Source organism: Pseudophryne corroboree, chromosome 2 (genome assembly GCF_028390025.1).
Source record: "Pseudophryne corroboree isolate aPseCor3 chromosome 2, aPseCor3.hap2, whole genome shotgun sequence".
NCBI lineage: Eukaryota > Metazoa > Chordata > Amphibia > Anura > Myobatrachidae > Pseudophryne > Pseudophryne corroboree.
In genome coordinates this window covers 436,500,656-436,518,601 of record NC_086445.1, presented here as the reverse complement: position 1 = coordinate 436,518,601, position 17,946 = coordinate 436,500,656, and the positions used below count along the sequence as shown (strand labels likewise).

The window sequence follows — 17,946 nt, the reverse complement described above, 5'->3', positions numbered from 1 at the left end:
TGCGGATCCCGTCTATACCCCCATGGTCCTTTGGGAGTCCCCAGCAGCCTTTACGGACTAGGAGAAAAGGATTTACCGGTAGGTATTAAAATCCTATTTTTTTTCTTTTTCAGCTGTGCTACTCTACTGTACAGGGGGCGTAACTGACCATGCCCCCTGTATGAAGCCACACCCCTATTTCCCGCCCGGGGCGCCAAAAGGGCAAGAATCGGCCCTGTGTTCACTGTAACAATTTCATTACTAACATTGTATTAGCACATAATCAACAGACACATTATTTTACCACGGAATGCTCTCAGTATCAACCAATATTAATTTCTCAATCAACAATAACAGTGAATCATACTGGTATTTACTGGAAAGCTTTGGAAGCAAAAGCTTGGAAGGAAGCGAGACATATACTCTGTACCAGGCTCCTACCTGACAGGCATCAAATTCTCAATGAGAGAGCCGTTAGGTGGTACAGAAATGATATGTTACATAAAGCCTGCATCTGCTGTTTACTGTCAGCATGCCACATTACTAGCACAAGTTAATGAGAGTGCAAGGGAGATGTTAAACTGTGTTGTACAGAGAAATTATTAGTAGTTACCAACACATGAATTTGTGTATACTTTGCCCAAGAAAATATATTAAAAAATTAACTTTTCTGCTGTGGGGTACACTGTCTCCACAAGGATTAACATCGGGGTGTAGAGTAGGATCTTGATCCGAGGCACCAACAGGCTCAAAGCTTTGACTGTTCCCAAGATGCACAGCGCCGCCTCCTCTATAACCCCGCCTCTGTGCACAGGAGCTCAGTTTGTAAGTTGGTGCCATGCAGTAAGCAGACAATCAACAGGAGGGCTGCTCCTGCAGCCCATTTTCTAAGCTATATTTCAGAAGAAAGAAGAAATTTGAAGCCTTCAAGGGCTGCAGCTTTCATGGATGTCAGTCAGACATCATTTGCTGCAGCTCCATCACTCCCCCAGCGGCACTGTAAACTCCAGCGCCCTGGTTGCTGGGTAACTACAGCGGAGGCTCCGGTGTACTTCTGGTTAGTCACACATACCCGTCTGACCTCCTGGATCGCGTGGTCGCAGGTAGAAGGGGAGGTAAGGGGTCTCTGGCCCGCTGTTAACCGCGATCCGGCACGGCTGTGGGAGGCGGGCCTTGCGTGCTGGCGTGGACACTGTAACGGGGCAGCCGCTTCACTAGTCATTGGGACATAGGGCACAGGTGGTTTTTTTTTCTCTTAAAACCCCGTTTTGAAAAGCCCGCAGTGCCCGGTGGGGAAGCCAGCAGGGGGATAAGGCCTAACCTGTAGCCCCTCCCCCATCCCCAGGGTGCCATTTTAGCGAATGTTCCCACCCTTCAGTTGCATATCTCTCTCTCACTGCCTGTCAGCCGCCATCACACGAAGCTGCGCTGTTCCTGGGACTGCTGGGGCAAATCCTCCTCTGTAAAGCCACCTGCTCGCCAGCGCTGTGCATTTTACAGGACACTTAAGTATTCTACCTGTCATGGGACAGTGTTAGTTAAGAAAGAATGCATACATTCAGGGCTGTGTGGTACAAACACCCTGTGATATACATCCAGTATCTACTGTGCTTTGTTATATCTATTAACATATATAGCTATACTGAGTATTACTTTGTATTGCTAGTCCAGTGCAGTTTTATGGTATATAATTTCTGCATGGTACGCTTGTGACTATATGTGTGTGTGCATGTAGCTGCTGCGTGGCTGCCATATCGGGTATTTCACTCAGCGTGCTGCTCCTATATTCTGTAACCGGAGAAGCTAAGTGTGTAAATAATATAGGTATTTCACAAGATATACTTGCTGTGTATTTTTCTTTGTGATTTATAGTCGGCATATATCTCTTGGATTCCCGGTTTGTGTTGACAGGAAAGTCACACTTCACTGGGAGTCCTTGCTAGGTATAGCGCTCCTAAAAACTGTTCCAGGTTGCCCAATATTGTGCTTATTGTTATGTCAGTTACGCGATGCAACGGAGCTGGGGCTTCTCCCACATTGCGTGGTGGTGATGCTGCAGACATTTTGGAGGAAAATTTGGCAGCAGAGAGTTCAGGTTCAGGGGGTTCCTTACCCCCCAGTGGGTCCGTAGCACCGGAGGCAACAAATGACCCACCTTGGGCTACCTTCTCCATGCTGTTAAACACGCTTGTAACTAAACTGGCGCCCCCTGTGAGACTACCTGTGCCACTGCAACAGTTTATGGTCCTTGCAATTAATCCGCCATGGGCAGATCTAATCTCCACTCAGTTATAGCAATTGAACCGGTCACTGATTAAATCTAAATCTCTTTCCCACCCTCCTAAGACTAAAATATCCTCTTAACGGGCAATTACCTCCTCACAATCCACTGCTATCCCGGACACATCCTCTGAGGAGGATGGTGCATATACTGACCCCACAGACACTGGCTCAGATGCTTCTGATGGGGAAGGGAAGTCAGTGGTGGATGTCCCTGATTTGACTGAGGCTATCAGGCTCATTCTTCAGGTCTCTGATGAGCCTGAGGCTGTCTCTAAAAAGCAGGACAGATTTAAACGTAAGAAGGTGGTTAAACAAGTTTTACCTCATTCTCAACACCTGGCTAACGTACGTCAGGAGTCCTGGGAAAATCCAGGGATGAAATTCACACCGAATAAGAGACTGTTGGCTCGCTATCCTCTCTCTGCGGAGCTATGTAAAAATTGGGAAACTCCTCCGCCTGTAGATTCTCATGTGGCGTGCATGGTAGTTTCCTCTGCTCTGCCAGTAACTACCGTCACCTCTCCGAAGGAACCGATGGATAGACGTGTGGAGGGTTGTTTGAAGGCGATTTACACCCTAACGGGGGCTGTGCATAGGCCAACCATTGCAGCAACTTGGGCTGCTGAAGCGGTTGAGGCGTGGGCTCAGGAGCTAGAGGCGGAGCTGCCTTCTAATGCATCTGAGCATGCTCGACAATGTCTCTCATATATTACCACGGCTTCTCTGTACCTTAAGGAGGCGGCCTCCGATGCCGAGGTGCTGGCGGCCAAGGTTGCTACTACGTGCGTCTTGGCCAGACGTATCCTTTGGTTGAGATCCTGGTCGGTGGATATGGATTCTAAAAAAAACCCTGGAGGTGCTTCCTTTCAAGGGAGACATTCTCTTTGGAGAAGACCTCAATAAGATTGTGGCTGATCTGGCTACTGCTAAAACAGCTTGCCTACCTAGTACAGCTCCTTCCACGCAGAATGCTAAAAGTACTTTCCCTCGGCCCTTTCATCCTCCAGGTAAAGCAAAAGGTCAGGCGTACCCAAAGCAAGCTTGTGCTTCCAGACTGAAGCGAGCCTGGGCTGCCCGTCAGCCTGCTTCCAAAGCTGACATGCCTGCTGCATGACAGGGCGGGCATCCCTCTTTCCCAGGGTGGGGGGCCGACTTCTAGGCTTTGTCCAGGAATGGTTGAAGACCACTTCCGATGCCTGGGTAAGGGAAGTCGTCACTCAAGGTTACGCCATACCCTTCAAGAATCGTCCCCCTCATCGATTTTGCCTGACAGATGTTCCTCTGGACCCGACAAAGGCAAACACTCTGCATTCGGTGGTACATTCCCTCCTGACCACAGGAGTGGTAGTACAGGTGCCTCTGGCTCAGAGAGTCAAGGGGTTCAATTCAATGCTGTTTCTAGTCCTGAAACCGAACGGGTCCTTGCGGCCCATTCTCAATCTGAAGTCCTTGAACAAGTATGTGCGGGTCTCAAAGTTTCATATGGAAACTCTGTGCTCTATTGTTCTGGCCTTGGAGCCTGGGACTATATGGTCTCCCTGGACATACAGGATGCCTACCTGCATATTCCTATTGCAGTGTCTCATCAGCAGTACCTCAGGTTTGCGGTGGGCAATCTTCATTAACAATTTCGGGCATTGCCCTTTGGTTTGACAATGGCTCCCCGAGTTTTCACCAAAGTAATGGCGGTCATGAAGGCTACACTCTGCCGTCAAGGGGTCAGGATCCTACCATTCTTGGACAATTTGTCGATCCTGGCAAATTCCCAAGAACTTCTCTTGTGTCACCTAGATCTGACGGTCCAGTTCATGAAAGCCCATGGGTGGCTAATCAACTGGAAGAAATCCTCCCTGGTTCCTGCTCGGACCATGGTACACCTGGGAGCGTTATTGGACACTCACAACCAACGGTTGTTCGTGTCTCAGGAGAAAGTCCTGAGACAAGAACAACTTCAGGACAGAATTCCTGGCTTCCTATCTCGTCTGCAAGTGTCGATACATTTCCAATGCAAGTGCTAGGTCTCATAGTGTCAGCTTTCGACATGGTGGAGTATGCTCAATTCCATTCTCGCCCTCTGCAGAAGTTAATTCTGACCAAGTGGGACTGCCTGCCTCACCAGATCAGATCTCACATGATCTCCTTGTCTCCTGAGGTCCGCCTGTCGCTGAGCTGGTGGCTTCAGGACCTACAATTGATTTTCCAACTGGGTCCTGCTGACGATGGATGTCAGTCTGAGAGATTGTGGCGCGGTGTTGAAACAACACTCTCTTCAGGGTCGGTGGACCAAGGAGGAGTCTCTACTCCCGATAAATATTCTGGAACTGCGGGCAGTGTTCAATGCGTTGACAATGGCCCAGCATCTCATACAGAACAGACCTGTTCAAGTACAATCGGACAACGCCACCACGGTGGTGTACATCAATCATCAAGGTGGCACTCGAAGCCGGATTCTTCAGTGGGCAGAACGCCATCTGCAGGCCATATCTGCAGTGTTCATTCCGGGGGTCCTAAACTGGGAAGCCGACTATCTCAGTCGTCAGGACGTACACGCCAGAGAATGGAGCCTCCATCCAGAGGTGTTTCAACTTCTCGTGGACAAGTGGGGCCTTCCAGATGTGGACCTGATGGCATCTCGACACAATCACAAGGTTCCGGTCTTAGGAACAAGGACAAGGGATCCTCAAGCATCGTTTGTGGATGCTCTGTCAATCCCATGGAACTTTCGGCTGCCGTAAGTGTTCCCTCCAGTGTCACTACTGCCCAGAGTAATACGGAAGTTCAAGCAAGAAGGAGGAAACCTACTTCTGATCGCTCCAGCGTGGCCCAGATGCTACTGGTTCTCCGATCTACAGGGCCTCTCGCTAGATCGTCCCCTTCTACTTCCACAACGACCAGACCTCCTTGTATAGGGCCCTTGTGTTTACCAGGATTTGGCTTTGACAGCATGGCTCTTGAAGCTTCCGTCCTGAGGGCCAAGGGTTTTTCTGAGGCAGTCATTCAAAACTATGTTGAAGGCCCGTAAGTCTGCTTCTGCTCGGATTTACCATAGGGTCTGGAATGCTTACTTTACTTGGTGTGCGTCTCACAATCATGACATTTTCAAGTTTAGTACGGTCAAACTGTTGGCCTTCCTACAACAGGGCCTGGACTCCCCCATGGTTCACATTTCTGCCTTGTTGGTTTGGTTTCAGAGAAAGATTGCTGCCCTGTACAACAAATAGGGGGTGAGCCCTAGGTAGATTATGCACAGGATGTGATACAGTCACATAGATTTATTAACCAGCAATTTTTAGAAAGTTATTTCCAGTAAGATACTCTGTATTCTATTTATGCTGGAGGTGCACTAGAAAGCAAATTACAATGTAGAATTTGAGCTAATGAGCAGGTAATAAGAAAGACCTGCTCCAAGAAGGCTTTCTTTGTGGTGCACTCTTTTGTTGAATTTGAAAAATTAGTTAATTAAAACATAACTTTTATTAAATATTTTTTTAAAAGAAAGTGTAACAGTATTAAACAATGGTATTTGTGAAGAAAGGAATAATACTTTTTATATACAGTATATGTATGTATATTCCTTAAAGGAGTGAATTAATAATCAGTACTCCTTATTAAATTTTAGTAAAACTTATTAATTGTAGGAACTGAATATTAAATATTAAATAGCTCAGTACGAGAATATAATACTTACATTTCCAACAAATTGTGGACAGTGCATTTCAGAATGAGGTTATATACTGACACATTGATGTTATAATAATATATATGGGATCCTCAATGGATTTTGTAGTATAAGTCACGTGTCTTTTCTCAGAAATACACTGGTTACGTGGCAGCAGTCACATGAAACGGCGTGAGAGGTATATATATTTTTGTTTTTTTTCTTTCATAACAAATCATCAATTCATATGGGCAGCCTGCTTATCCAATTGTCTCACTGGTTTGAAAGCAATAATTGCAACAGAAAGGGTTGATCTACAGGTGTTGTGTCTCGTAACCCTTTTGAAAGCAACAATTGTAACAGAAAAGGTTGGTCTACAGATATTATGTCTCATAACCCTTTTTATACATAAAGATACAATTTTTGTAATTTTGCCAGAATGAATAGTTGTAGCTGCAATATGTGGGAAAAACTACATATTATGTAGCAACTTCAACAGAGTGGTAGTAATAATAGTAGCAAGAGTAAAGGACAGTTCAGCCACAATGGTAACACTTTCAGTAGTATACGCGGAGAGCATAACTCCTTAATTCATATTCCACAGAGTGGTTGCAATAATGGTAATAAAGAGAAAGCCTTTAAACCACTATGATAGCACTCTCAGCTATACACAAAAAAATTCAAGGCCTCATTAATTCTTATTGTGCCCACAAATGGGGGAAATTATATCAATGAAAAACAGTTAGTAACATATTTGGAGAGACATTTTTCCCTTTGTAGTACTAGTTATAGAGCAATGCTGTTCATGGGAAAGTACCAAGGAGTTGTGCAGTATATCACAGTGTATACGTGACTTATCCCTTCTGCTGTTAGCCCATGTGTCAAAAATGGCAGTGAATGGGCATAATGAGAGCAGGATAAATTCACACACTGGGACAGAATATAGGAAAAGTAGCGTCGACTTCTGCTGTCCTCTGACAGACCCAAACAGCTCCCTGATGTGTAATCACATTGCAGGGAGAGAGTGGGAAATTACAGTGGATGAGAGGGTCAACTGAAATACCTCAAATAGCTCAGAGTGATTAATCCTCTCAAGACCCGCTATTAAGGTTGTTCTGTCTTGCTGCTTTCAAGGGATCTGATAAGCGCTGCTGACATGTAGCACTGCCCATGTGAGTTGGAGCGGCGGTGAGCGGACTGTGTGGACACGCTGCGGAAAGCGGCTTCTGCCCAGCCGCTAGTGACTGCTGCCGAGCGGCGGCTCACGTGTGCGCTGCACGTAGCCTAGCCGCCCTCTCCGGACGTACGTTTCGCAATGAGCTTATTCAGTCGGAATTGCTGCCCTACCTGATGTTCATACATTCACTCAGGGCGTGTTACGAATTCAGCCTCCTTATGTACCTCCTGTGTCGCCTTGGGATCTGCCCGTGGTGCTGGAGGCCTTGCAAGAGTCTCCATTTGAACCTCTTGCCTCTGCTGACCTTAAGTGGCTTTCCCTTAAGGTGCTATTTTTGCTGGCTTTTGCTTCAGCTAGAAGGGTCTCGGACTTGGGTGCCACATTCTGTAAGTCCCACCATTTGATTTTTCATCGTGACTGGGTGGTTCTTAGAACGCGACCGGGTTATTTACCCAAGGTGGTGTCTTCCTTCCACCTTAACCAGGAGATTGTGGTTCCGGCCTTTAATTCTCCTGAGTTGTCTTCCAAAGAGCGATCTTTGGATGTGGTACGGGCTCTCCGTATCTATGTGAAGAGAACCTCCTCTATTAGTTAATCTGATTCTCTTTTTGTACTGTTTGGTTTTCACAAACGTGGCTGGCCTGCTTCCTAGCAGACCCTGGCCAGATGGATTAGATGGATTAGAATGGTGATTGCACATGCTTATGTACAGGCTGGTCGTCCAGCTCCTGCTACCATCAAAGCCCATTCCACTCGGTCGGTTGGACCTTCTTGGGCGGCCCACCGTGGTGCGACCCTTGAGCAATTGTGCAAGGCGGCTACGTGGTCCTCAGGGAACACATTTATAAGGTTCTATGCCTTTGATACTTTGGACTCCTTTGGACGCCGGGTTCTTGTGCCTGCTACAGTGCGTCCCCTCCCATAAGGAACTGCTTTAGGACATCCCCGATGTTAATCCTTGTGGAGCCCAGTGTACCCCGCAGCAGAAAACGAGATTTATGGTAAGAACTTACCGTTGTTAAATCTCTTTCTGCGAGGTACACTGGGCTCCACAAGGCGCCCACCCTGACGCACTTGGCTTCTTTGGGTGGGTGTGGCATAGCCGCTGACACCCTCTCCTGTGGTGAGTGTGTGGTGTAATTGGCTACGAGCGATTGTCGTCTCTGGTACCTGCTACTGCATTGGGCTGGTTAACTAAACTGAGCTCCTGTGCACGGAGGCGGGGTTATAGAGGAGGCGGCGCTGTGCATCTTGGGAACAGTCAAAGCTTTGAGCCTGTTGGTGCCTCGGATCAAGATCCTACTCTACACCCCAATGTTAATCCTTGTGGAGCCAGTGTACCTAACAAAAAGAGATTTAACAATGGTAAGTTCTTACCATAAATCTCATTTTTTTGTATCGTACAATGACTATGTTGGATAGTGCTTGATAGAATCAGGTAAGTGGAAGGAAGCTTTCACATAGGGTGACACCAGTAATTTCTGCTTTCCACAATCATATCGAGGATCCCTTGGCATCTCTATGTGAAAAAAAGTGTGCTTCTGCTGTTGGCACCCATATTAGTGTGAACACCAAAATGGGGCTGATAAGACAGCACAAAAAAAAAAGCAAAGAATTACAGACTATACATCCTAAAAACACTCCTCTGTATAGGATAGATTCAAGTGTGTGGGATTTAAACATGAAGCAGTATCTGTACAGATCATGGGCATGCAGATGGAACATCAAATACGTTCACCTTATAACATCATTACCGCCCCGTTTCGTCAGGTGTCTGACACAACTACAACACACGATGTATGATATCACTGTCCAACATAATTTCTTGAGGTCTACACCATACACAGTCACTGTTATGATAATTAATTTAAAGTGGACATTGCTTCTCTTTGTTGTTGGTGTTATGATTACTGTATGTGTGCGGTAAGAATACCTTGATGCAGTTATAACCGACGCTGTATAGCAATACCAAGGAACTGTGTGCTGTCCCCCCTTTAAGTGCACCTGATTGATGTCATAGAGCACTACAAGAGATATCAGACAGTATCTGTGCAAATCATGGGCATGCAAATGAGATATCAAATATGGTCACCTGGTGAAATTCTCACCGCCCTCTTTCGTCAGGTAACTAACACAACTACATACAATACAGCACAATGTCTATGTCATTCATAGTTATTACTATGATAATCAAATTAAGGTGGACACTGTTTCTCTATGTCATGGGTCTTACAGTTATATGTGTAGTAGAGATCCTTTGATGCAGCAGTGATCTCTGCTCTATAGCAATACCAAGGATCTGTATACTATCCCTTTAAATGCACCTATTTATAATTTTTCATGTACTGTATATTATCATTCTCCAAATCTAAAGGACCCTACACACTTAAAGATTTCACTGAGAGATATGAACGATCTCGTTCATTAATGAACGAGATATTGTTCATCTCTTTCAGTGTGTAGGCACGAACGATGAACAATGCGAGGCCCTGCGCTTGTTCATCGTTGGTGCTGGCTCGTTCATACCTGCAGGCCAATATGGACAATCTCGTCCATATTAGCATGCAGGGCTAGGGAGCCGGGTGACAGGGAGAGTGAAGAAACTTCACTCCCCCCGCGGCCGGGTCGTCCAACGGCTGTCGGGCAGCTCGGGGACCAGTCGCCGAGTGTGTAGGGCCCTTATGAGACACGTAATCTATGCACACTTGTCATATAGTACAGAGGAAAAAATAATTCAGTAAATGATCCTAATTCAAGATCAAAAGGTGCCTATCTGGTCTGCAATGGTTGTACATAAATGTATAACCTCCCAGCAGTTGTTGCAGCTGTGTTCCTGTAGAGTTTCAGTTCCTGTCTGTCTCCTGGGGGACTCCTATACTGAGACTCATCCCAGCTGCCCATGCTACATTGCATTGTTTACATTACATTGTTCCCTGTGCCCAGTGTACCTCATGCGCAAAAGAGTTATCTGTGTCAGCCTAGCTTCCTGCACAAAGCGCCTTCTACTGAGCCCACGTCAGAGTCCACCCCCAAGTTCACAAGAAATCACAGACTTGACACAATATGTGCTAGCAGCACAGAACTGAGATTATAATGTCCTTCAAGCTGACCATACACTTGTCCGATGTGGCCTCTTTTCACCTGATTCCGATGGATCGGGCCAAGAAATCAGGTGAAAAGTGGCCAAATCGGATGTGTTTGACATGGGCGGTCCCGAGCGGATCAGAGACGAAGATCGGACGTGCTGCTTGTCTGACCACTGACTCGGGGCGGGCTCCAGCAGCGGGGAACGGGATCACATGCGATATGTCACTTGCAAAATGACCGCATGCGCTATATCGAATGTGATCCTGCCACCCGGGTGACTCAAGGGGGCATCGGCTGCGATTTCTCCTGTAGGAGAAATTGCCCTAATGTATGGGGGCCTTTAGAATGAGCATTCAGTAGAAGACTGTAACTTGCAAGCAAAGCAGATAACTGCACAATTCTTAAGTAGAATGCAGCTGGTTATTAGCAGAAATGGGCTGAGTTCTGCAGTGCTTGAAATCGGTAGACCAGGAGGGGGATGCAGTCAATTTACCTACAATCAAAATCCCAACAGTCAAAATACCGACAACCATTGACCAATGGTCAAAATACTGACAAGGTCAAAATAATGACATTAAAAATGTTGACACGGTCAAAATACCGACATGAGTTTTTCATGACTTTTCCATTAAAACCAACTTGTTCATACTTTACCATCCCAGTGGACCTCGAGGGGGAATATGAGTGTGCCAAGCACAGCGAGCCATGCGAGGGGACGCAGTAAACCTATACGGTGTCCATGTTGACCTATGTCGACATACACACCAATATTTTTGAAAACGTGTTGACATTTTAAATGTCGGTATTTTGACCATGTTGACATTTTAAATGTCGATGTTTTGACCATGTCGGTATTTTAACCTTGTCTGTATTTTAACCATGGGTCAATTGTTGATAGTTTTCACCATCGGGATTTTGATTGTAGGTAAATCATACCGATCCCACGAAAAGAAACACTCGTGTGAAAGCACAATCAGGAGAGAGTCACAGCAGAACTAAGATGCAGGCTTATAAACAAGGCGGTAGATTTCAATCCAGATACCAACAGACAGAGAACTTGAGCTCACTGAAGAGTCCTGTTATTAGTGAAGTGCAACTGGAAGCAATACTGGCTGCAGTAATATCTGTAAATTGGAATACTGAGGCTCTGCCAATAAGATGCACTGGAAACAGGATCAATCTGTGGCTTGGAGAGCTGCACTGATACTTGCAGAAGAGAAACCCAGAAATACTGAGGCACTGTAGTTAAACTAGGAAATTCAGACTTACTGCTAAGCAGGAGCTAGAAATAAGCAGTGTGACTTATTGCTCTGGCATTGAGCTAATGAACAGCAAAGGTTTACATAGGAGCTGCAGGTCACAGACTGAGGGCCTAATTCAGCATGGATTGTAAAAAAAAATCGCATATCTACGATCCATTACACTGACATGTGGGGGGACGCCCAACAGAGTGCAAGTCCGCCCTGCATGCTAGGTCCAGTACCCCCCCCCCCCCCCTCACACATGCGAAAGCATCACATGGCGGCGATGCTTTTGGCCGAAGGTCCCCCATCCCTGCACTAGGGGGAGGGTTAGACTGCCAAAGAGGATGATTGGTGTTAGGATGCGGGCAGAGTGGGTTAGGGTTACAATACTTACTCAAGATTTTGACCGTCGGGATTTCATACCCATCCCAGCAGAAGATGCACTTTTAGGAATTTATGAATCACATGAATACATTGACTCCAACTGCACATCTGCTGCCCCCTTTCCCATATACTGTAAATTATATTGGCACTAAGGAGGGGTGTGGTATGTGAGACCGGCGGTCAGCATACCAATGCCGGTATCCCGGCAGCAGAATGCTGGCGGGGGGGGGGTGGGGGTGGAGGAGAGGGGACGAGTGCAACAAGCTCCCTGTGGTCGCTATGGGTTCTATTCACACTCTATGGGTGTCGTGACGGCATGCTGACCATCGGTATTGTGAGGGTGCGGGATGTAGGGGGAGGTATTATCACCTCCAGTCTCCTGACTGCCGGTTACATAACTACGTGCCAACCAGACACCCTATGTATGGCTTAATAAGCTGAGGAGTGTTCTTGTCTTGTGGGGACACAGCTGACATGGTGGAGTCAGTCTGGGCAAAGACTTTGGTCCATTCCATTGTAGACCATATGTGGCTTGCTTCACGTTCTAAGGAAGTAAGTGACATTTCTATTGCTCCCCCTACAGCTAAACCTGGGAATAACTCTTCCTTAGGAGTTTACCAACCAGCAGCCAAAGCTATTTCAGGTTGAGATTTCTTGAATTGAAAGGGGGCAATACAGTTATCTGCGATTTACTCGCAATTGCGAGTAAGTGCAACTATATGCCACATTTATGGTACTGCTGGATATACAGATTCTTGTTAGCAGTTTCACAGGTCTGTATACAAAATCTGTGGCAAGATAGTTGGGAGAGTTCTGATGCTGTCACTGGTGTTTATACACCCCTGCAATGGCAACTTGCCCCCCTCACGTGCTGGGGAGAGTTAATTAAGTTGAGCCCAAAGTCTAATAAATGAATACAAGGTTTGATGTGCTGCAGAGATTCCTAGAAACTTCTTCTGCTCATAAACTCTCAAACACCTTCAGACAAGCCTATCAAATTCCAGACCCACCCACATAACCTTCAGTGCTTCCCTATCTAATTACATCCTCTGTAGAATATTCATAACATCACATATCTTGTCTTTCTTTAGTCTCACACCCTCCTGACACTTGGATAACTTTGTGGGGTATCATCATACAACCCATTAAGAACCTAGCAATCTGGTGGACCATTATGCAATAGGTAGCATCTATCCTTGTGTATCTATGCCTATTTCCCTATAGATTGTAAGCTTGCGAGCAGGGCCTTCCTACCTCTGTCTGTCTGTTTTTACCCAGTTTTGTTCTATTACTGTTGTTCTAATTGTAAAGCGCAACGGAATATGCTGCGCTATATAAGAAACTGTTAATAAATAAATAATAATAATACATAATAAACACCTAAATCCTTCGAGGTTTTCCAGACATGCCTCTGACGAAGCTGGTTATCCCGGAGAAACACGTTAGGCTACTGACCTTTTGGAGCAAACTCCTTACAGTGCCACTACGAGCTTCCCCGCACGCCATCTATACATCCAGGGTTGGATGGCTCATCGGCCGCTGCACGTCCACAGGATTGTTCTAATTGTGTGCTGCATGGAGCTGACTGCATATCTTCACTCCGCTTGAGATACAGAATACACACGGGCAATGGAGGGCTTACTGCTCACACCTACCAGCACTTCAAGGGAGCAAGGTGACCAAGTTTCCCTGCTTACTGGCCAGTGAGACTGTGATCATCGGGGCTAAGGTCCTGCACCAAGCAGTAAGCCCATTGTATACCAAACAGATGAGCAAGAGCTCTAGATTCAACATCAATTTAACAACATTTATGCTCCTTTTTTCTGTGAACATGCAAACAAATATTTAAACTGCCAATTTGGTAGCTATATCCATTGTGAGGAGAACAACATCTAGACGTGCGTGCACACTAGGTGATGTACTCCATGAGCAACATTGCCTAGTGTCCTCCCCGCCCAGTACGCCCGACGTGGGCATACACACAGGGGGTAATTCCAAGTTGATCGCAGCAGGAAATTTTTAGCAGTTGAGCAAAACCATGTGCACTGCAGGGGAGACAGATATAACATGTGCAGAGAGAGTTAGATTTGGGTGTGGTGTGTTCAATCTGCAATCTAATTTGCAGTGTAAAAATAAAGCAGCCAGTATTTACCCTGCACAGAAATAAAATTACCCACCCAAATCTAATTCTTTCTGCACATGTTATATCTGCCTCCCCTGCAGTTCACATGGTTTTGCCCAATTGCTATCAAAAATCCTGCTGCGATCAACTTGGAATTACCCCCACTGTGCGATATCGCTAGCAATATTGCACAGTGACGTCATGCAGCAGCCAGGAAGTGCATGCAGCTATGGATGATGAGACCAAATTGAGCTACATGCCCAGCTGACACCGAGAGTAATCGCGCATCGACGGACGTCAGTAGCATACACACTAGGCAATATAGTAAACTATATCACTCAGGAAGGTAAAAATGAGCTATATCATTTACTATATTGCCCAGTGTGTATGGGCATTAACTCTTTCTTATGTGGGACTATCCCATAGCGGATTTATAGGTTTCCCCTCATTTTAATTATTTTTTTACTCCAGCACGGAACTCTTAAGTGTCTGTCTACATTTAATTAATTAAAAATCTTTTTACACCACACACAGCTATTTAGTTCAATTGGTACAGCGATATACACATTCTTTTTAAAAGTGTTTTTATGCTATTTTTGTTATAGCATGCTTAGGGGTATATCCAATAAGAGTCGGATCCATTCCTACATGCAGTTGTCGGAATGGATCCGACAACCCCTATTAAATGGATGGTCAAATCGGACTGTCGGATTTGGCTGTACACAGGGTCCTGTCAGGCCGCTGCTGTCAGCGGCTGCTGATGTGCTGACAGCAGCGGCCAGGGGAGCTGAGATCGGCGGCCGTGAGCGGGAGGGGCTGGTAGCGGGGGACATGTGTGGAGCGGCGGGGGGGAAGCACTGCAGGAAGAGAGGTGCTGCGGGCGGCGAGAGGAGCAGAGATCGGCGGGAGGGGCTGGCAGCAGGGGAACATGTCTGCGGCGGTGGGGGGAGGCGCTGCAGGGAGAGAGGTGCCTGGCCGGGGACGGCCAGGCACCTCTCTCCCTGCAGCTCCTCCCCCCGCCACCGCAGACATGTCCCCCGCAGTCAGCTCTTCCCGACGGCCGCCGATCTCAGCCGCCCGCAGCACCGCTCATCTCCTCACCTCAGTCCGACGTGTTTTCAAGTCGGATTGAGTTTGTCGGAAAGGGGGCCAAAACCTGTCGGATTTGGCCCCATTTCCGACAGATGCACGTGGATCGGCGTCTATTCCGCCGATCCACGTGTTTTCCGACAAGTCGGAAAAAATCATCCCCTATTGAATAGGTCGGAACCCCTTCCGACCTATTTCTGTCGGAAGCTGCCGTCTTTCCGACAAGATGGCAGCTTCCGACAGTTATTGAGTACACCCCTTAGTGTTACAGGGTTTTTCAACCGTACACCCTCATGCGCTATTAACTTCTTTTATTGCTTTAACTGAAGTGGATTGAGGAATGTGGTGAATATTGTGCAGTAAAAATGTTTTACATATTAAATTTAATTATTATTTTACAAATGGCCTTACACCATGGTAATTGGCTGGTTGGAACGAAAATCTAATAATGTATGGGAGCAAGTGACAATCGGCCATTTAGCTAATTTGTCTGAACAAACGTTTTGTCTGAACGTTTTGTGCATTTGGGAGCAAATGTTTCATTGTTATTTGCTCCCATACGTTATAGATTTTCATTCCGAATATAAGAATATATTTTTATAATCTGGGGTTATCATAATAGAAAGACATTGAGCCAGTGAAAGAAAGGAATATAATATTCCATCAGATCCCATGTATACTAAATAGTGAAATATTAATCAGACACTGACACGGTGGTATTCAAATTTTTAATTCACTTTATTCTTTATTTTCTGCACATTCTTGCTAACTTTATTTTCATACCATTTTTGATAAATAATATTGAGATGACATATTAACTTTTAATAATATAGAATAAATAAAGGTTATGGCCCTCATTCCGAGTTGTTCGCTCGTTCTTTTTCATCGCATCGCAGTGAAAATCCGCTTAGTACGCATGCGCAAAGTTCGCACTGCGACTGCGCCAAGTAACTTTACTATGAAGAAAGTATTTTTACTCACGGCTTTTTCTTCGCTCCGGCGAACGTAATGTGATTGACAGGAAATGGGTGTTACTGGGCGGAAACACGGCGTTTCAGGGGCGTGTGGCTGAAAACGCTACCGTTTCCGGAAAAAACGCAGGAGTGGCCGGGGAAACGGTGGGAGTGCCTGGGCGAACGCTGGGTGTGTTTGTGACGTCAACCAGGAACGACAAGCACTGAACTGATCGCACAGGCAGAGTAAGTCTGGAGCTACTCTGAAACTGCTAAGTAGTTAGTAATCGCAATATTGCGAATACATCGGTCGCAATTTTAAGAAGCTAAGATTCACTCCCAGTAGGCGGCGGCTTAGCGTGAGCAACTCTGCTAAATTCGCCTTGCGACCGACCAACTCGGAATGAGGGCCTATGTTTTATGATAAAAGATAAATGGTTTACTGAACATTAACAGAGCACAACAATCCATTGCTCTCAAGAGTGCACCATGAATTTTCATGTTCTTTCTTTCTTGTATTGTTGAAAGATTTTCATTCCGACCAGCCAACTAGTTGGATGGTTGAACTATATTCTGAAGATGTGCAGCCAGCTTTAGTTTAAAGATGTTCATCCGGAACAGTTACCTACAAATCCATTTAGTAGATTGAACTCATTTCATAAGTATTTAGCCTGTTACTTTACACTTTGCTAATAATAGTACATTGTGAACATAAGTCCAACATCACACATATTAATCAAGCAGTTGCTTGGTGATGTCACTGTTACCTAACAACTTTATAGCCGGAGTATGGATGTTTTTCTGTGTGTTGCAGACAAATCCTTAACCACTTGCCTGGTATGGTCACATCAGATGCAACCAGAAAGCTCACTGTGCAGCAGCAGAAAGTGAAGCTTCCTGCAATTGTTGCTGTCAGAGGTCTCTCCTCAAGTCCCTCTGCTTCCTTGTTCCCTCTGGCCAGTACCTGTCATGCTGCCAATCACTGCTGATTGGTCAGCCTGGCAGCACACCCCATCCAGCGGCTGCAGACACTATCAGCAGCAGGGGAAATGTAAAAAAAGCAGCCCTTCACCTTCATGCCTGGAAATAGAAGTTGCAACGGTTGCAATGTTCCAATCATCAATGGTCATAATGTTTCGACCACCAATGTTTGCACAGATTTTTTTTTTTTTTTTTTAAAGAAAATCGTTTTGGACAATGTTTATTTAAATATTCTTAACCTAATTCAATCATTAAAAAACACAACAATTTTTGAGCGGTTTTCGGAAAGTGCTTAAGAAGACTAAGGTGCTGCGCTCATATAATTATTATAATACTAAGCTTGGGATGGCTGAATCTAGTAAAAGAACTCCCCAGATAAACTTTAATTATGGTCAGATTGTGAACCAAACATCAGGTTTTTTAGTTGACAAACTGAACTTGAGGTGTATTTATGTTTTAAACTCTTACCTACATATGAAGAGATTGCAATTTATACGTATAAATAGATCTTTTACATTTTTACATGATAATTAATTACCTTTGTTTTATGCTTTAGTTTAAATGGCTATGCAATAGAAAATAAAAATAAAGTGTGTATATATATATATATATATATATATATATATGCTACTTGCTATTACAGTAAATAAATATTGAGAGTATTTATGTTATACTTTTTTTTATTAATGCCTCAATAATATATAAAAAGGGTGTATGTTGTAGGTTAATTTAAACTACAGCATGCACATATATGTTTCTCATTCTATTGTGTAAATACTGTCGCAAACAAACTATACAAGAGATTTATGCAAGGGTGTGGCAACCGTAGGCGCAGGGAGTGGAGCTGCTATGGGGCCCAGTGCTGAAAAGGATCCCACCTTTCCTGTCACAGTGACATATGTTATTTGTCACCTTTGAGAGGTACATGGGGGCCCTTGCAAACATATGACTTGGAGACTGCAATATATCTAGTTATGCCCCTAGACCAG

General features: G+C 45.3%; 1 protein-coding gene across 1 annotated transcript in view; it reads right to left on the bottom strand.

The window, feature by feature from the left end:
- Positions 1-15,760: 15,760 nt before the first annotated feature.
- The window catches only part of HHLA2 (HHLA2 member of B7 family), a 127,871-nt gene continuing 125,685 nt past the window's right edge, over positions 15,761-17,946 (bottom strand). The window contains exon 8 of the transcript XR_010223106.1: positions 15,761-16,601. The gene's annotated coding sequence lies outside the window, so the exon portion shown is untranslated. The remainder of the gene's footprint in view (positions 16,602-17,946) is intronic.